The 15926-nt window shown below is 37.6% G+C and overlaps 1 long non-coding RNA gene across 1 annotated transcript; it reads right to left on the bottom strand.

Moving 5' to 3' along the window:
- Positions 1-7673: 7673 nt before the first annotated feature.
- On the bottom strand, positions 7674-9415 carry LOC112504951. The gene is made up of 3 exons (XR_003068301.1): positions 8936-9415; positions 8281-8803; positions 7674-8074 (listed from the first exon to the last, which is right to left on the bottom strand). It is a non-coding gene; the product is annotated as an uncharacterized LOC112504951 (long non-coding RNA).
- Between the last annotated feature and the right edge of the window lie 6511 nt (positions 9416-15926).

Genomic DNA, 15926 nt, shown 5'->3' with positions numbered 1-15926 from the left:
TATAGAAGCTGTGTGCATTCAAGATACTAAACAGTTCAAGGCTTCAAGACTGTTTTAAAACAGTCAAAAATGCACACTAAACCTGCTGTCAAAATGGTTGCTGTCAAAATGGTTGTTGTCAAAATGGTTGCTGTCAAAATGGTTGCTGTCAAAATGGTTGCTGTCAAAATAGTTGCTGTCAAAATGGAAAATGAAACTGTCAAAGTGAAAGTTGCTGTCAAATTCAATTTGCAAGCTGTTAAGAACCTTCAAAAAAAAACTTGCTGCTACACACTGCTGTTACCAACACAGCACACTAAACAACACAATGAACAAACCTAGACTACTGTTTTAGTCCAATAAACACAGTCAAATCTCAAACACACTGCTGCTGTTCTGTGAAGCTATGCAAACAATTTCTGTTACGAGATAGTTGCTACTGCAGTTTTGTGTTAAAGATGCTGTTTAAAACCTGCACAAACTGTTGCTTAAACAGATCCTACTTTTTATCACAAACACAACAAACACGAAAGCTGCTTTAAAACAGCTGCTGCTTTCTGCAAAGAACCTGTCAAAACTCCAGCAAATATCAACAGTTCCTGCTTTGTTGTGCTGTTAGTCTTCTTCTGTCAAAAACAGACCTTTGTTGCTTGCTTCTTCTCTATACCAACACAACACAACTGCTGTTTATCAATGGTCAAACAGACCTTTGCTGTTATCTTTCTTCTTGCTGTACAATGCTAAACTTGTCACTACACAATGTTGTTTCACTGCACAATGTTGTTTTACTGCACAATGCTGTTTAAAACAAAACAAGAAATGCAATCTGTTTTTCTTCTGGTTGCTGTCTAAACACAGCACAACAAACTGCTTTTAAGAACCTGCTGTTAAATCTGTTTCAAATTGTAAAGCTTCACCTCAAATAGCAAAGCTGTGTTCATAACCTGTCAATACCTGGTTGCTGTTTTAGTTCACAAAATCGCAACCACAAATATAAACCTGTCAATGCTGTTGTTGATGTCCTCTTGTTGCTGTCAAAATGGTAACCAGCTGCTGTTGTTCTGTTTCAAACAAAAACACGTTGCTGCTGCTGCTTGCTTATTTATTGTTGCTGTTGTGGACTAAGACCTGCTTGCTGTTTAGCTATGAAACAGCTTCAAAACACACTGTTGAACAAAACTAACAACAATGATTTCCAAAATGAACCGAGTAAAGAAACAAGTGATCAAGTCTTTTGTATTGATTCAAAATTCTTCAAACCTCAAATCTAAAAACACAAACTGGACTATTGTTCCAATCCTCAAAGAAACAGCAAAAACCTGTCACAGCTTGAATCTGTTTATCTAAACCTGATAACAATCTAAACCGGACAGCCCTTTAAATGTAAACCTGATAACACACTATTAGAAATGTTCACCAGTAGCTAATTGATGAAAAACAAAATCGATTCTTGCAAGATATTGAACAATTAAAATTATGAGCAAGTGGAATTGAACGGATTAGAAGTCCGCTCAAGGTTAACCAAATCGATTGCTAAACCGCTCACTAGTCCGCTTATGAAGTAATCGGTATACAAAGATACCGGACAAGAAGTAATCGGTTTTAGATATAAACCGATCAAAAAATTAAAAGTCTAAACCTGATGAAATCAAAAAATTCAAACCTGATGATTTGAGCGATTTTAGAATCTGGTTGAATCTTGATACTTATCCAATCAAACCCTTTGAGATTGTAATCAAATCCAGTCCGCACAAGATGTGTGCGGTTTAACCTTTAATCCGCTTATCGCTCAATATATCTATACAAGAAGTGATCGGTTTACCTCTCCGGTCGTTCTCCGCTCATCTCCGCTTAAATAGTGTGCGGTGTAAATGAACACCGCTCAAGTGGTGTGCGGTGATCTTCTTCTCCGACCAAGCTTTGATGAACAAACACTTTTAGCCTGTTGGGCCTTAAGCCGGTTGGGCCAACATCTTGATATTAGATGGTTTAACAAAAATAACAAAACTAAAATATTAAAAACAGATCAAAACTATCAAAAACACAAAAAAATAAAAACTTTTTAAGAAAAATGGATCAAAAACAATGATTTAAAAAAAAAATTAAGAACACGAAAAAAAAATTAAAACCACAAAAATCCGATCAAATCTTGATAAAAGTTGATCAAATCACAAAATTTTGTGAATAACAAAGATTCACAATATGATTACGAGCATTTTGATCATATTTTTAATGCAAAAACACAAGATTTTATGAGAAAATCGGATCAAACAGAAGAAAAAAAATCAAAAACACGAAGAACAAAAAAAAATCAGAAATAAAAAAAAATTATCTGATCGATTTCTTCATTCTGATTTCTTGCATCCTGCTCTGATACCAATTGTGTGTCCACAATYACTGATCAATCTTYATATTAAGCTCACATCAATGGCAGATTCAAGATAAACATTCAAGAACACTTTATGAATATTGAGAGAGAAAGTCAATCCTCTCAATTYAGTCAAACCTCTTATTACTAATCTGAATATTACAATTAGCTCCTCTTACTCTAATTACAAAGATTAGCACCTATTTATATGGTCAACATATTAATACAAAGTTAAAGTCAAACTAGTCTAAGAAAGTCAAACACGCTGACTTTTACWATTATAGACTAAAATTAATCTTTCAAGACGAATACAATTAATACTGATTTTTCAGTCCTAACATAGTTCATAGATTTTAAAGAAGAAATAAGGATGACATATTAAGGAGATGTGTCTTTTGGAATAAGGGTGACATATCAAGGAGAGGTGTCTTTTGGAATAAGGGTGGCATTTCAAGGAGAGAGGTACCTTTGGATATAAGGGTGGTAATTGTGTATGAATATTATAGCTCTTACTATTATGTCTTTTAAGACTACAATAGATTTGAGTCCTTACTTCTTTGTGATTTGAGAACTCAAATATATTGTTCTTATTAGAAATAATAGTATTGATGTTATTGAGAATGGGAAAAGTTAGCATATGGCCATTGGTATTGGTTAAAAGTGTTTTGAAACAGAATATTCATTTTTATGAGGAATCAGAGGGACTCTGGTTGTTTCTTGTAAGGAACCAGAGAGGCTCTGGTTGGTACTCACTATAGTACCAAAAAGGTTATGTTTATTAATTTGAGAAATATGCAAGTTCATACTAAATGTACTAGTTGGACCAGAGACTCTGTATCTATTGATAAGAGATTTTGTGTCAAAAACATATTTTAAGAAGTATTTAAGAAAAGGATTATATAGTTAGAATCTTTTTATGAAAAACAGACTAGAGAGGCTCTGGTTGATCATGTCTTTTGAACCAGAAGCTCTGGTTAGTACAACCAGAGGCTCTGGTCGAGCATGAACTCTTCATAATTACTCTTTTTATGAAAAATGCTATCTTATTGATTGAAAGCTTAACTAAAGAACATTATAAGAAATTATATGAGCCAGAAGCTCTGGTTAGTACAAACAGAGGGGCTCTGGTCGAGGAACCAGAAGTTCTGGTTGAGAGACCAGAGGGGCTCTGGTCCTGTTTATTGAAAAATATTCCAAGTATGGTTTGGAACCAGAGGCTCGATGGACCGAAACAGAATATGATTTTCAGTCTTTGCTACATGGAATGGATTATTTGAAAATGTTTTGGTGATTTTCACCCTGCATTACATAAAAAGGGAACCTCACTAGACATTCATGTCTAACCCTCATTTTCTGTTTTCAAAAATATGTGTGCAGGTAATGGTAATAAGGGAATGTGAATTACTTCCCTATGTGCTTAGCTGTGAGAAGATCTTAATTAGCCATGTTTTGGAGCATAGATGTTAGGATACAAGAGCATGTACTTTTGGAATTTTTAAGTTGCGTATTTTACATTACATACTCTTGTATTATGGACTTTTGTGGGAAACATGTATTCTATGTATGAAATATGTGTTATATGCAATATATGGATTTGGGGGTGTTACAAAATTTTCCGCGAAAGCCGTCAATTCATGAAATTGTAAGTAGATCTTTTCAAATCCACTTGTTTAACCTTTTCAGATTAAAGGGAATGGGAAGATAACAATCAATTTCAACGAATGAAATTGTTTTCAATCTTATAAAAAGATTGGCATGTGAGTATAACAGATATACTCAGTATAACGAACGTACTGTATATATGAGACTTTTTGAGGCTCATCTCACCAGGTCTTCCATTCAATAATCGATAGCTTAATAATAGCATATCTATGAATGTTTCGGCAAAATAACATATAATTTGCAAAATCTGTGTAGTGTAGACAGATAAAGCAACTAATGCTTCTGTTTATGCTAAAAAGGATAAACCGTGTGGACTACACAAATTTATCAGACTCAATTCGTGATCAAAAAGACTTGAAGGGGGGACATATATCCTTTTGATTTCAATTTCAAATTTCTCCGCATGAGAAATTGATAGATTGTGAGTTGCGTGCCCCAAGTGTTATTAAAATAGTTATCTGTTAAGAGATAAATGAGTTGCTGGTGGGGTTGTGACAACAATTGGCCTGGGCTTTGCCTTTTTCAATATTAGTCTCGAAAGAATTGAGAACTAATAGATAATGTGGTATGCCCGGAAATTTAAAGTTTGGAACAGAATCTTGTTTATTGTTTTGATCCTGACACAACTCTCATCAATTCTTTTATCTCACGACAACTACCCCTCTCATTTTCATTTTAGTCTCAGCACACAAACCCTTTTGTATATAAAGCTCACTCAGATATGGTTGTCCTCTTGGGTAGGTTTGTCGGTTCTGACATTCCATAGAGGTATTTCTGATAAACACTCAGTCCCTCCTAAATTTAGCATTATGCACAGTTGATCAGAAACAGTTGATCAAAAATATTATTATAAATAAGCACACAATGATCAGATAAAAATTGATCAAGAAATTTGGCTTTTAAGAACAATCAATAAAAAATGATGCGACAACGATCCGATTATTCGGTATGCGAGAGAAATAAATGAAGATCTGTGAGAACGAATTTACAAATTCTGATGAAAAAAAATGAAGTGTATATTAATTAAGGAAAAAAAATCAGAAAATTAACCTTTGAATACAAACGAGTGTATTATCACTGAAAATGATTTTTAATTTAAGAGACGTGATAATAACAGTTTGAAGAATAGCTGAAACATGTATTGGAGTTATGATCGATGAGAAATTATGCAAGTAAAATCTCAGGAAATACATGTTCAGAAAATGTACATGTTTCCCAAAAAAAAAATATTTTCGAAAAAACATTTATTGAACTTTCTAGAAACTCCCCCTAGAAAGTAGATTTAAGTAATATTTCGATTCAGCTCAAAAATTTAAAAAATAAATGGAAACATTTTTAGCACGGGTCCTGAACTGTGTTGTTCAGAAGCCTTATTTGGAACAATATTACAACTCCCTCTGCATTAGTGCATCACTGAGATGATATTCTGATCAACATAAAATTGACACACCTGCAAATCAGATCAAATAGATTTTGGTACCCAAATGAATTTGGGTCCTATTTTGTTAGTATCGGGCTGGGGTATGTTGTAACTTCCAAACCATTTATTTCTAGTAGATGTTTTCTTTTTAGCACTATTAACAGGATGATTATATACATAATATGATCCATACCAACTATTATAATCATACATGTTCTTACCTTTCCAGTCCTTCTGATCACTGTTGTCTGTACTCGATCTGTTGTATGTCTTCTTGTTCACAAAATCTGTTGATTTGCATGTGGATCACATGATTCTTCTCTTGCTAAGATGAATCAAATCAGTAGTAGATCTTACAAAACAAGGAAGATGATTAGTAACAACAGGTGTACATGATGAAACAGATTCAGATTTATTGACCCAAATGCTTTTAATCTTAGAAGAATTATTGGGTGATCCGATAACATACCCTTGATAATATTAATTAGAAGAACGAGAATAGTTCTTAGAAACAATTGATTTAGGGCTACTTGAATAACTGTTCGATTTTGAACAGTCATAGAAGCTAGTTTTACACTGAGAAGGAGAACCAATTTAGCTTTTAGCACAAGAAAAGTCTTTGACTTTCTGTAAAAAGTTGGTCTCTTTCAACAGTAACTAAATTAAACTTATTTTCAAGTTCAAGGTCTGTCTTCAGATCAGACAATTTCTTTGTAGTGTCCAGGAGTTTACCTTCTAACTCCTTAAGAATTTCAAGCTTCTTCTTCTGATTTATAAACTCTCTTCTCTTTTCATCTGAGCTGCTCTTCTCATTCTCAGAAGCGATGTCAAGCCATTTTTTCTTTTCAGCAAGCTCTTTAGCAATAGCAGTATGTTTCTTTGTAGTAATTCTCTTCTCAAAAGCAAATTGCTTCTTTTCTTCATCTAAAGTCTTCTGTTTTAGAGCAATGTTGTCAGATAATTTATATATTTGACTCTGACACTCTTATGTGATGTCTTTCTTCTCTTTATCATTCTTGGCGCGTTCCAAGATGATCAACTGCTCAAAATCGGATATTTGCTTTAACATCATTTTTGCGTTTAGCTCTAGAGAGTTTATCTTATTCTCATAAGATATGCGTTCAACTTCAAACTTTTTCTCTCTTTCATAAACTCTTTTCTTCTCCTTTTCAGATTCATTCCTTAACTCATACAAATCACTCTCAGATTTATTAAGTTTTGCAGTTAAGTTCTCAGTCTCTGGATTAACTTTCTCAAAAGAATTTCTCACATTTTGCAGATCTTGAAGTTTGTTGAATAACTTTTTATTAGCATCAATCCAAGTCTTCAATTCTTCTTCACATTCTTTCCTTACTTTGTTCAAAGTTTTCTCAAATTCGCAAGTCTTATCTGATAAAACCTTTTTAGAATATTCTCTTAAGGTTTTATTTTCTCCTTGCAGATTCTTGATAAACTATTTACTTGCAAAGTTCTCATCAAACAAATTAATGTATTTTTCTTTGTAGCTCTCAACTCTTATTTCCAATTCAACAATTTTCTCCCTCAATTCTTTATTTTCTCTCTCTCGAGAAAAAATGCCATTTAAAAAATTCAAGATTGATTAAACGAATCAAATGCTGTAAAATCAGATAAAAGAAATCAAAATTAGTTCATCTCAAACACACAAACAGAAAAACACAAAAATTGTTGAGAAAATCAGAAAATCAACGAAAAACTGTCGAAAATCAGTAAAAACAGTCAAAAACTGTTGAAAACTGTTTAAAAAAACGGTTAAAAAACAGTTGAAACTGATAAAAAACAGTTTACGCGATGGAAAAATAGTTCAAAGATTTTCAAACAGTTTAAAACACAAAAACAGATAAAAACATATCCAAAATTACAACACAAAAAAAAAATTCTATAGAGCCAACACTAAGATGGACTAACCCGGCCCAAAAGAAAAACAAATTTAAGCCCAAGATAAGTCAAACCCAAACCAAAACAGATTGTTATCCAGATTACATAATGCTCAAAGTGATGTCATGATAAAAGGGAGAAATCAGGATGATCTATGACTAAGAAAATAGCAGTTCGGACAAGCTTACAAGCGATTAAAATGATGCTGATACAAACAGTCAAGATTGAACCTGCAACAAGCTCTAAAAATTGATAAACCTAACAACCTGTTATGCAACCAGACCTGTTGAAATTTACACTTCAACATAAACTCAAAATTGAACAGTGAATTTACAATTGACACAAGTGCAACCGCATGAAAATCAGATGAATTCCCAAATGCAAACGGTGAATTTACAGGGTTCTATGGCAACAATGCAACATAATAATATGAGGAGTTTTCAACAAAATTCAGTCTCTTCAACTGCTCAACAGAACATGATGAGTTCCATACAACCTAATTCTAATCTTGATTCAGGACAGAATAGTACAATAAACTCATGGCAGCAGGTCAGTGACAAAATGCAGTGAGTGGTCCTCAACAAGAAAACATAAATCCATTGTCATCTCATAGTGGGATGGGTACACTACAGCAAAACTCTACTATGCTTCAACACCAGCATATGAAACAGCAAGAACAGCTTCTTCAGAACCAGCAACTGAAGCGATTTCAACAACACCAAATGCAGCAACAATATCTGCATAAACAGCTGCAACAGCAGCAGCAACAGAATATATTATCACAGAGAGTCTTAACAATTCCTAAATCCGGATAAGCAATAACTAAAACAATAACAATGAACAAGTAAACCAGAATCTGGAATCAATGTGAGTCCAAGTGTTTTAAGCAATGAAAGCAAAGTCTGGCCAAGTCCGCACTAAATCTTCTTGATCACTAATTGAAACAAATCAAAACCTGTTCCTTTATCTCACTGCTGCCATGTTTTACAAACCAGAAAATTGATGAGCTGCACGAGTATCAATCCCATTCACATAACCCTTGATTTCAGGTATACCAGATCCTGCTGCTGCTGGGGCTAATTGTGTGATGATAAAAACGGATGAAAAGACTAAAGCCAAGTTGATCACGGTATATACAATAAATCCAACCACATATGAACTCTGTATTATCCTAAAAGTCAACGAGTACTTCCATCCAGCAAAGTTCTCAACAGAGATATTGATGAGAACAACTAATCCAGTGCCTATGCCAATCAGCAGAGCAAAGAAGTACCTCGATCACAGGTTTCACCTTCCACTCATGGAACACCTGCACAAAATCTTTTGTCCAATTTTATTCTAGGAGTAATCACCTCAAGCAGACCATGTACAAGTTGCCGTTGCAGATTTTGTAAACGTATTTCATTCAAAATCTGTTCTTGAGATGCCCAGCAATTTTGGCTGTCCGATTTAGCAACGATGAAGATGTAAATCGAATGCTGATGAGCGATTAAAATGGACACGCACAAAAAGAACCAGTGAAATCAAAACAGATTACAACAAATCAGTCAAGACGGTATGTGATTTATGAGAAATCGAACAAGTCTGTGATGGATTGAAATCGAACAAACCTGTTAAACCCTTTCAGCGATTACCAACCCGTGATGAAAGTCGATTGGATAAGACAACAACTGTGCGATAATGTCTAAATCGGATGCTCGTGAGCAATAAACTCCCTAAATCGCATACGCTGTGTGCGATAAACCCCTAAATCGCTTACGCTGTGACCTAAATTCTCAAACTGTATCCTAAATCGCTCAAACAGGTTTTCTAAATCGCTCAAGCAGATTCTTAAATCGCTCAAACTCTGATGAATTTGCCTAAATCGCTCAAACAGCCTGCGATGAAGTCTCTTATCCGATCAAGCAATCTGCGATAAAATTCCTAAATCGATTAAGCAGTGACCGATATGATATTTGATCGCTTGAGCTGTGACCGATTCAAACACTAAATCGCTTGAGTTGAGACCTAAATCGATCAAGCTATAAGAGAAGAACTACCTAGTCCGCTCAATTTAGTTCATAAACCGATCAAGCAGTCTCATATGTAAACCCTAAACCGATAGTCTCTAAATCGCTTCCTTCGATGAACCAAGTCTGATGAGCAATATGAACTTGTCCGATTTCAAACTATTGATGGGCTTCTGTTAAAAAAATTGGGCCAAAACAGGTTGGGCTAAGCAAAGACATAAAAACAATACAAAAATTAAAACAAATAGAATCAAAAACATTGGTTTTAAAAAAAAAATTCAAGAACATAAAAAAAATCTTAAAAACTCAAACAATTAAAATTTGAAAGAAAATGATCAAATCGCAAAAAAAATTGTGAATAACAAAGATTCACAATGAATTTCCGTACAGATTAATCACTATTTTAACACAAAAACACACAAAATTTTAAACTTTTCGGATCAAACTTAAGGAAAAAAAAAAGAACACGAAGAACAGAAAAAAAATCCAGAAAAAATGTTCAAAAAATCTTTAAAAACTCTGATTTCTTCTTCGTGATTTCTTACAATTCCTGCTCTGATACCAATTGTAGATCACAAATTTATCAATCTTCAAGAAAGCTTCAAATCATTAATGGCAGAATCTCAGATCTAGCAATAAGAACACTATGAGAGTTGAGAGAGAAAGTCAACACCCAAATTATGGTCAAACTTTCTTTACGTAATCTGATATTACAATAAGCATCCTTTCTAAAATACAAGGAATTAACCCTTTATATAGGGTCAAACATAAAGACAAAGTCACAGTCAAAATGTCTATGAAAGTCAAACACGATGACTTTAATACAATTATAGACAAAATTAACTTTCAAGACGAATACAACTTTACACTGAATTTCAGTCCTAACAAAGGCCAACAACCACATTGCCTTGTTGGAGATACCATCCTCAAAGGCGTATTACCAAGACGCGGCTGACTTCCTCAAACAGTCGTCCTTGGGTTACGCACTCAACCATGAGCCCATTATGGTGAAAGAACTCCTTCAGCAGTTCTGGCTCACTGCTGAAGTTGTTGAAGTCGAGGTTAAGCCTCGACGCCAGGCGGAGCAGATCAACTTCACTTTCAATCGCATGGAAGTGAACTTTGGTGTATCCACACTCCGGTCGGCTCTCCATTTTCCCAAGGGCCCCTTCGACAACGAACCATCCACCGCCAAGATCATCGAGCTTCTCGACGCCATTGGCTACCAGTGGCCAATGAAGAAGGACTCTAACGCCCCTCTGAAGTCCTTGACGAAGATTGAGAAGAATAAGATGTCAGCCATCTGGCAATACCTGTTTTCTCATTTCATCCAATGCATGGGTGGAAAAACTGGAGGTCAGGATTAGGCCTCTAGGATCGCCTTAACCATAGGCGTATCTGCGATTCAGCGTCGCAATATAAATTATGGTGCGGTCATTTTCGATGACCTGGTGCTCAAGCTGAACAAACGCCAACGAGAAATGGTGGTGTCTTACACCAGGTTCCTTTCAATGGTGTTTGCCCAGATCTTTAAAGATCTCTACCCCAAAGAAGGAAACCTTCAGGTTTTCAAGCTTGGATCCAGGATTCTGGATCATAAGCTGAGGGACAATGATGTGGCACTAACTTCTATTGTGTCCATCATTACCTTTTCTGCTCCGGTGGCCACGACAAGGGTAAACCCCCTCGCGTCCAGCCAAGCCACCAAAACCCCTTCAAAATGACATTCTCAACCAACTCTTGGTTCTCCTCAAAGAGCCAAGAAGTCCAACAAGGGGACAGCCACGTCTCTAGCTGGAGCCTCTCAAAAGGCTTCAGTTATTGAAACTAGCCTTATCCCCGAGGTGTCTTATGCTAACCCTCTTAGCTCTTCAGTGATCTCTCCCATCACTGTCGTATCAGTGGTACCTACCCCAACCGCCTCAGTGACCTAAATCACTGAAGGTGTGAATATCAGCGCCGCCATCGCTGAACATCAACGTCTCTTCTCGACCATTTTCTCTTTTCCTCCTTATTTTGTCTTTACACATGTCGATGATGTATCAGCGACCGTCCTTCTTGATACTGAGACATACACCACTGGACCTGAGGCTGCTCCTCTCGATGCTCCTCAGCATACAGATGTCCATCCTCTCGAGGACATCTTTGCTCACGCCAGTGACAATCCTTTGATGTCACTGATGGCCCCTCAGGTATTCCATCTTCCTACCCTTTCTTTTCTTCTAACCTTGAGCTTTCAGCTCACACTTCCTCTTTTGCAGGTCCTTCTTCGACGCATCAGCCTGATGCTTAGGGAGAGGAAGAGGAATAAATAGAGAAAGATGATGAAGGAGATGAAGATGTTGATGATGACTATGATATGGCTTCAGACATCAAACTTCTCCTTCCAGTTGTTGATACCGTCCTCTGCAGGATCAACGAAGTCCACCAGGAGATGCCCCGCCAGGGTGATCTTGATGCGAACTTTCTTGCCATCCAGGCGGACGTTCAAGAAGTTCAAAGTTATCTCCAGACTCTCCAAGAAGCTGTTCAAGACAACGCCGATGCCATTGTTGTTCTTCATAGCAGGGTTGACGATGCTCAGGCTATCGTTGATCAGCAAACTGGCCTTCTTCAACAGATCCTAGATGTTGTCTGTCAACCAGCTCCAGTGATCCCACCTTCTTTCCCTGTCAGTGATCGCGGCCAGCTCCATGAGATGCGTGAGGCAACGACAAATCTAGCCAGCGCTTTGCAAAGGCTAGAGGAGATAATGGTTTTCCAGCGTCAGCGCTTGGACAAACTCTCTGGCCAATTCTCTCAAGTTTTAGCCAGATAGGGGGGATGAGGTCCAACACTGGTGAATCATCCGATGCTGCTCCTACTGCTTCTCAAACCATTGGTCCAGTATCAGCTTCAGTTGCAGTTGAAGCTGAAGCTCTTAGAGCTGAAGCGGTTGCTGCTCCTGTAATCCCGACCACCAAAGCTGCTCCAGTTGAGGATGTCAATGCCATCCCTAGGGATGATGCCCCTTCCATCACTGCTGCTGCTGGTGATGATGATGATGTAGATGAAGATGATGATGAACCTACCATTCTGGACCCCAGAAGTGATCTAGATGGCGACGACGATGATGATGATGAAGATGACTTTACCATCAAGTACCAAAAGCCATCAACCGTCACCAAGGGAGTTGCTCTCAGGGATTCTGCATCCTAGGGGGAGCAAAGGCAAGGTGAATCTACTCCATTAGGGAACCAGGACCCCAAGTCGAAAGGCAAGGCGGTCACTGAAGAACGAAACTTGAAGGCATTGTTCAATATCCCTCAACAACCTTTGTTTGAAGACTCTACCCCTCAGGTAGTGATTACCTCAAACTATCAACTTCATATTCCATCAACTACCTGCGGTTGACTGGAGCGGGTACCTGATCAACCCGTCTTTTGTGCTTCTACCGACCAGCAGATGTCTCAGCTAAAGGAGTAACTCGACCAGACTAGAGTAAAAATTCCTCTTCGTACCTCTAGTGGTGGTGAGTTCGACTTCTTGTATGAAGATGAAAGACTCAAGGCATTAAGGGCTGAAGAAGAGCTAGAGCTTCAAAAGAAGCAGACTGAAGACAACTTGAAGCTAGCCAAGTCACTAGCTGAGAAGGTCCTTCCCAAGAAAAAGTCCAAGAAAAAGGTGAACGCTGTCCAAGCCTAGGCTAAACTTCTTTCTATTGTAGAAGCTGAGCATGAGAAGAACCTGAAGCTGGTGGAAAAGGACAAGCGATAGAGGAGAGAATCAGTCCCCGCCCGATTATCAGTGTCAGCATCACCGGACGTTCTAAAGACGGTGGAACGTTGGTCTCAATGCTCATCACCAGGGACAATCTTGATACTGTTACCGAGTACCTTTCCTACCTTGGCCGTTATAGATACAACGAATGAATGGAGATCAGACAAGCCATTCAGCTATCCAAGTCGAGACACAAGACACTTATCAAGGACACCATCAGCGAGCTCATCAAAAGGATGTCCAGGTATGTCAAGGTCTCTGACAGGCCATATCTGAAGAAAGGTGGGAAGAAAAAACTCAAGCTCTCTGATCCTAATGATGGACCATTCCTAAGGAACGAACATGAAACAAGGTTCTCCTTAGATTAAGTCCTGAAGGGTCACCAAAGTACAGACATTTCTATGCTGAATCTTGACTTGCCAGATGAGGGTCCCTATACACCCAACTCTGTGCATTTTAAACATGAGTTAGGAGTTATATTCCTTGACTATGAAGATGAAGTCAGATTTCAGATAATGTCAGAGCTACATCTATGTCCAATGGGTCATCTGGTTAACCTCTTGCTCTGGATAGATGATAGCATGCCTGGAAGAGTCGTAGATCTGAAGATACGAAGGGAATTCCTACGTCGAAGAAACCTTGGTGAAGATGTACCTAGTTACATAGATCTRAGTGTTCTAGAATAGTTTCTCTTTGTAACAACAATCCACTTTTCCTTGTAACTTCTTGTACTATGTCTACTTTCAGTGATTGTATTTATAATATTTAAGCACTATGTTGATCCCAGATCTCTCAATAACACTAATAATCTAGTTATGAATAACCAAATTTTAGTGATTTAATGAAGAAAGTTATGAAGTCTCAAGAATAAAATAAGAATATTTAAGAACAACTTTGAGCTTCAAAGGTTTTACTTTATAAATTCATAATTATAAAACAACGAGTAAAAGCCTTATTTTTACAATAGATCTGAGTACCTATTTATACTAATAAGCTAACAGAAAGATAACTATCTAATGCTACTTTCTAGCAAATCGTCTATCTAACATATAGGGTTTATATTTCACAATGGATAAACATTAACAATAAGATAAACTCGAATTCCAGCTGTTGATTTGTCATCTCCAGCTGTCATTCATGGTATGATGATTTCATCCTTATCTTCAAATCTTCATTGCATGCTTGGATGCAGTGCTGGAAAATCTTCTAAAGTGTTGATTGTCCAGAGGATTGATGAGAATGCTTCTTTCCATCGCATCCTTGAACCTGTCCATTGATCCTCTGATTGAATTCCAGACTTAGTCGATTCTGCCTTGATGTCTTCATCGGTCTTCTGGTTCTTCATCACTTGTTGTTTTTCATTACTTTTTACATCATGAGTTATGGGGTTTAACAATCTCCCCCTAAGTAATGAAATAACAAACATAGTCTAATCTAAACACATATGTGAAGAACAGACACTAATCTAGTAGAAAAACATCAAACTCCAAATTTTCATTGGATGATGAAATTTCTTTACAATACTGGAAACAAAATACATCAAGGCAAGATAAGCAAAACATTTGACTCATCACTAACTACCTGAGTATATATCTTTAAAGCGCAAGAGTAGTCTTCGATAAGCAATGCCCGTTGATATCTCGTGTATGAGATGACTCCCCTCTTCCCTTGGCACATGGTTTCTGCCCAATCTTTCTCTAATGTTTTTCTGAAACCGTTCAAGTGTATCTGTTGAATACTTGAAGGCTTCAGTCAATCTGAAGAACTTTTTAACCCCGAACTCATTCTTGTAAACAAAGTCCGAGTTCAGGTTGAGTGAGAACTGATGCAGATCGTATCTCCTACCGGCCCTGGAAGTCTTCGTTTGGAGGAGCGCAGGATAAACTCTCAATGCCTAGCCTAAAAGCAATTTCTAAGTCTGTTTTGGCTCTGAGCTTTACCAAGGACTCCATTGTTTTTACTATCGCTCGGTTTTCCATTCCAAATCGTATCCCATGATCTTGCCTTTGAGCTGTGTAGGCATATAACTCAATCAAGTCATATGGATTGAGGTTGATGAGGTCGTTTTCGTTGAACACGCTAACTACCCCATGGGCTCTCTCCACGCTGAACTCGATGTATCGATTAGCTCTGTTGGCAAATGACTTTATTTTCAAGTCTATGACTCTTCTTATTCCATCGTTTGAAAAGACAGCTTCAGGTGCTTGAGTAGTCTGTCTTATGAAACGATGATGTAGAAGGTTCATAGACTCAGGCGATAGGAATGGAGGATTGGTTGACAAGATTTCTTCACGATCTTGATACATGTATTGATGGATGTTTTTCATCATTACTGGTTCCCTGAGCGGCAATTGAGGTTGTCTCCTCAGCGACTCCATGCGCTGTTGTTCCATGGTGCGAAGGAGAGTGTTTGTTCTGTCTTGTTGTTGTTGAAGGCTCCTCCTTAGCGCTCTGGTGGGTTCAACAGATTGGGTGGCAAACTTTGCACTTATCTCATTAAAAGATGAGATTAGTGCCTTGGACAGAGCCCGAAGATCGGCTCTGGTGGCAAAATCTGTGCTTGGTGGTGGTGGTGGAGATGGCACAGAGGTTGTAGTAGATGGTGGAGGATGGGGAAGGTTGGCAAGAAGATCCCTCACCTCTGCAGTGAAGGATGAGAAGGCTGGTTCATAAGAAGGTCCTGCAGAGGGAGGTGGGGTTTGAGTTTGTTGTGGGATTTGGGCAAGTATGGTTGCGGGTAGTTGAGTGAAGGTTGTTTATATGGTAGCCATTGGGGTGGTGAGGGTGGCAAGAGTTTCATCTACAGATGAAGTGGATGGAGGTTGAGGTTGAG

This window comes from Cynara cardunculus, unplaced genomic scaffold, assembly GCF_001531365.2.
Source record: "Cynara cardunculus var. scolymus isolate 2C unplaced genomic scaffold, CcrdV1 Un_Scaffold_7504, whole genome shotgun sequence".
NCBI lineage: Eukaryota > Viridiplantae > Streptophyta > Magnoliopsida > Asterales > Asteraceae > Cynara > Cynara cardunculus.
Note: the sequence above shows the minus strand (reverse complement) of the source record. Positions and strands in the feature narration are given on the sequence as shown.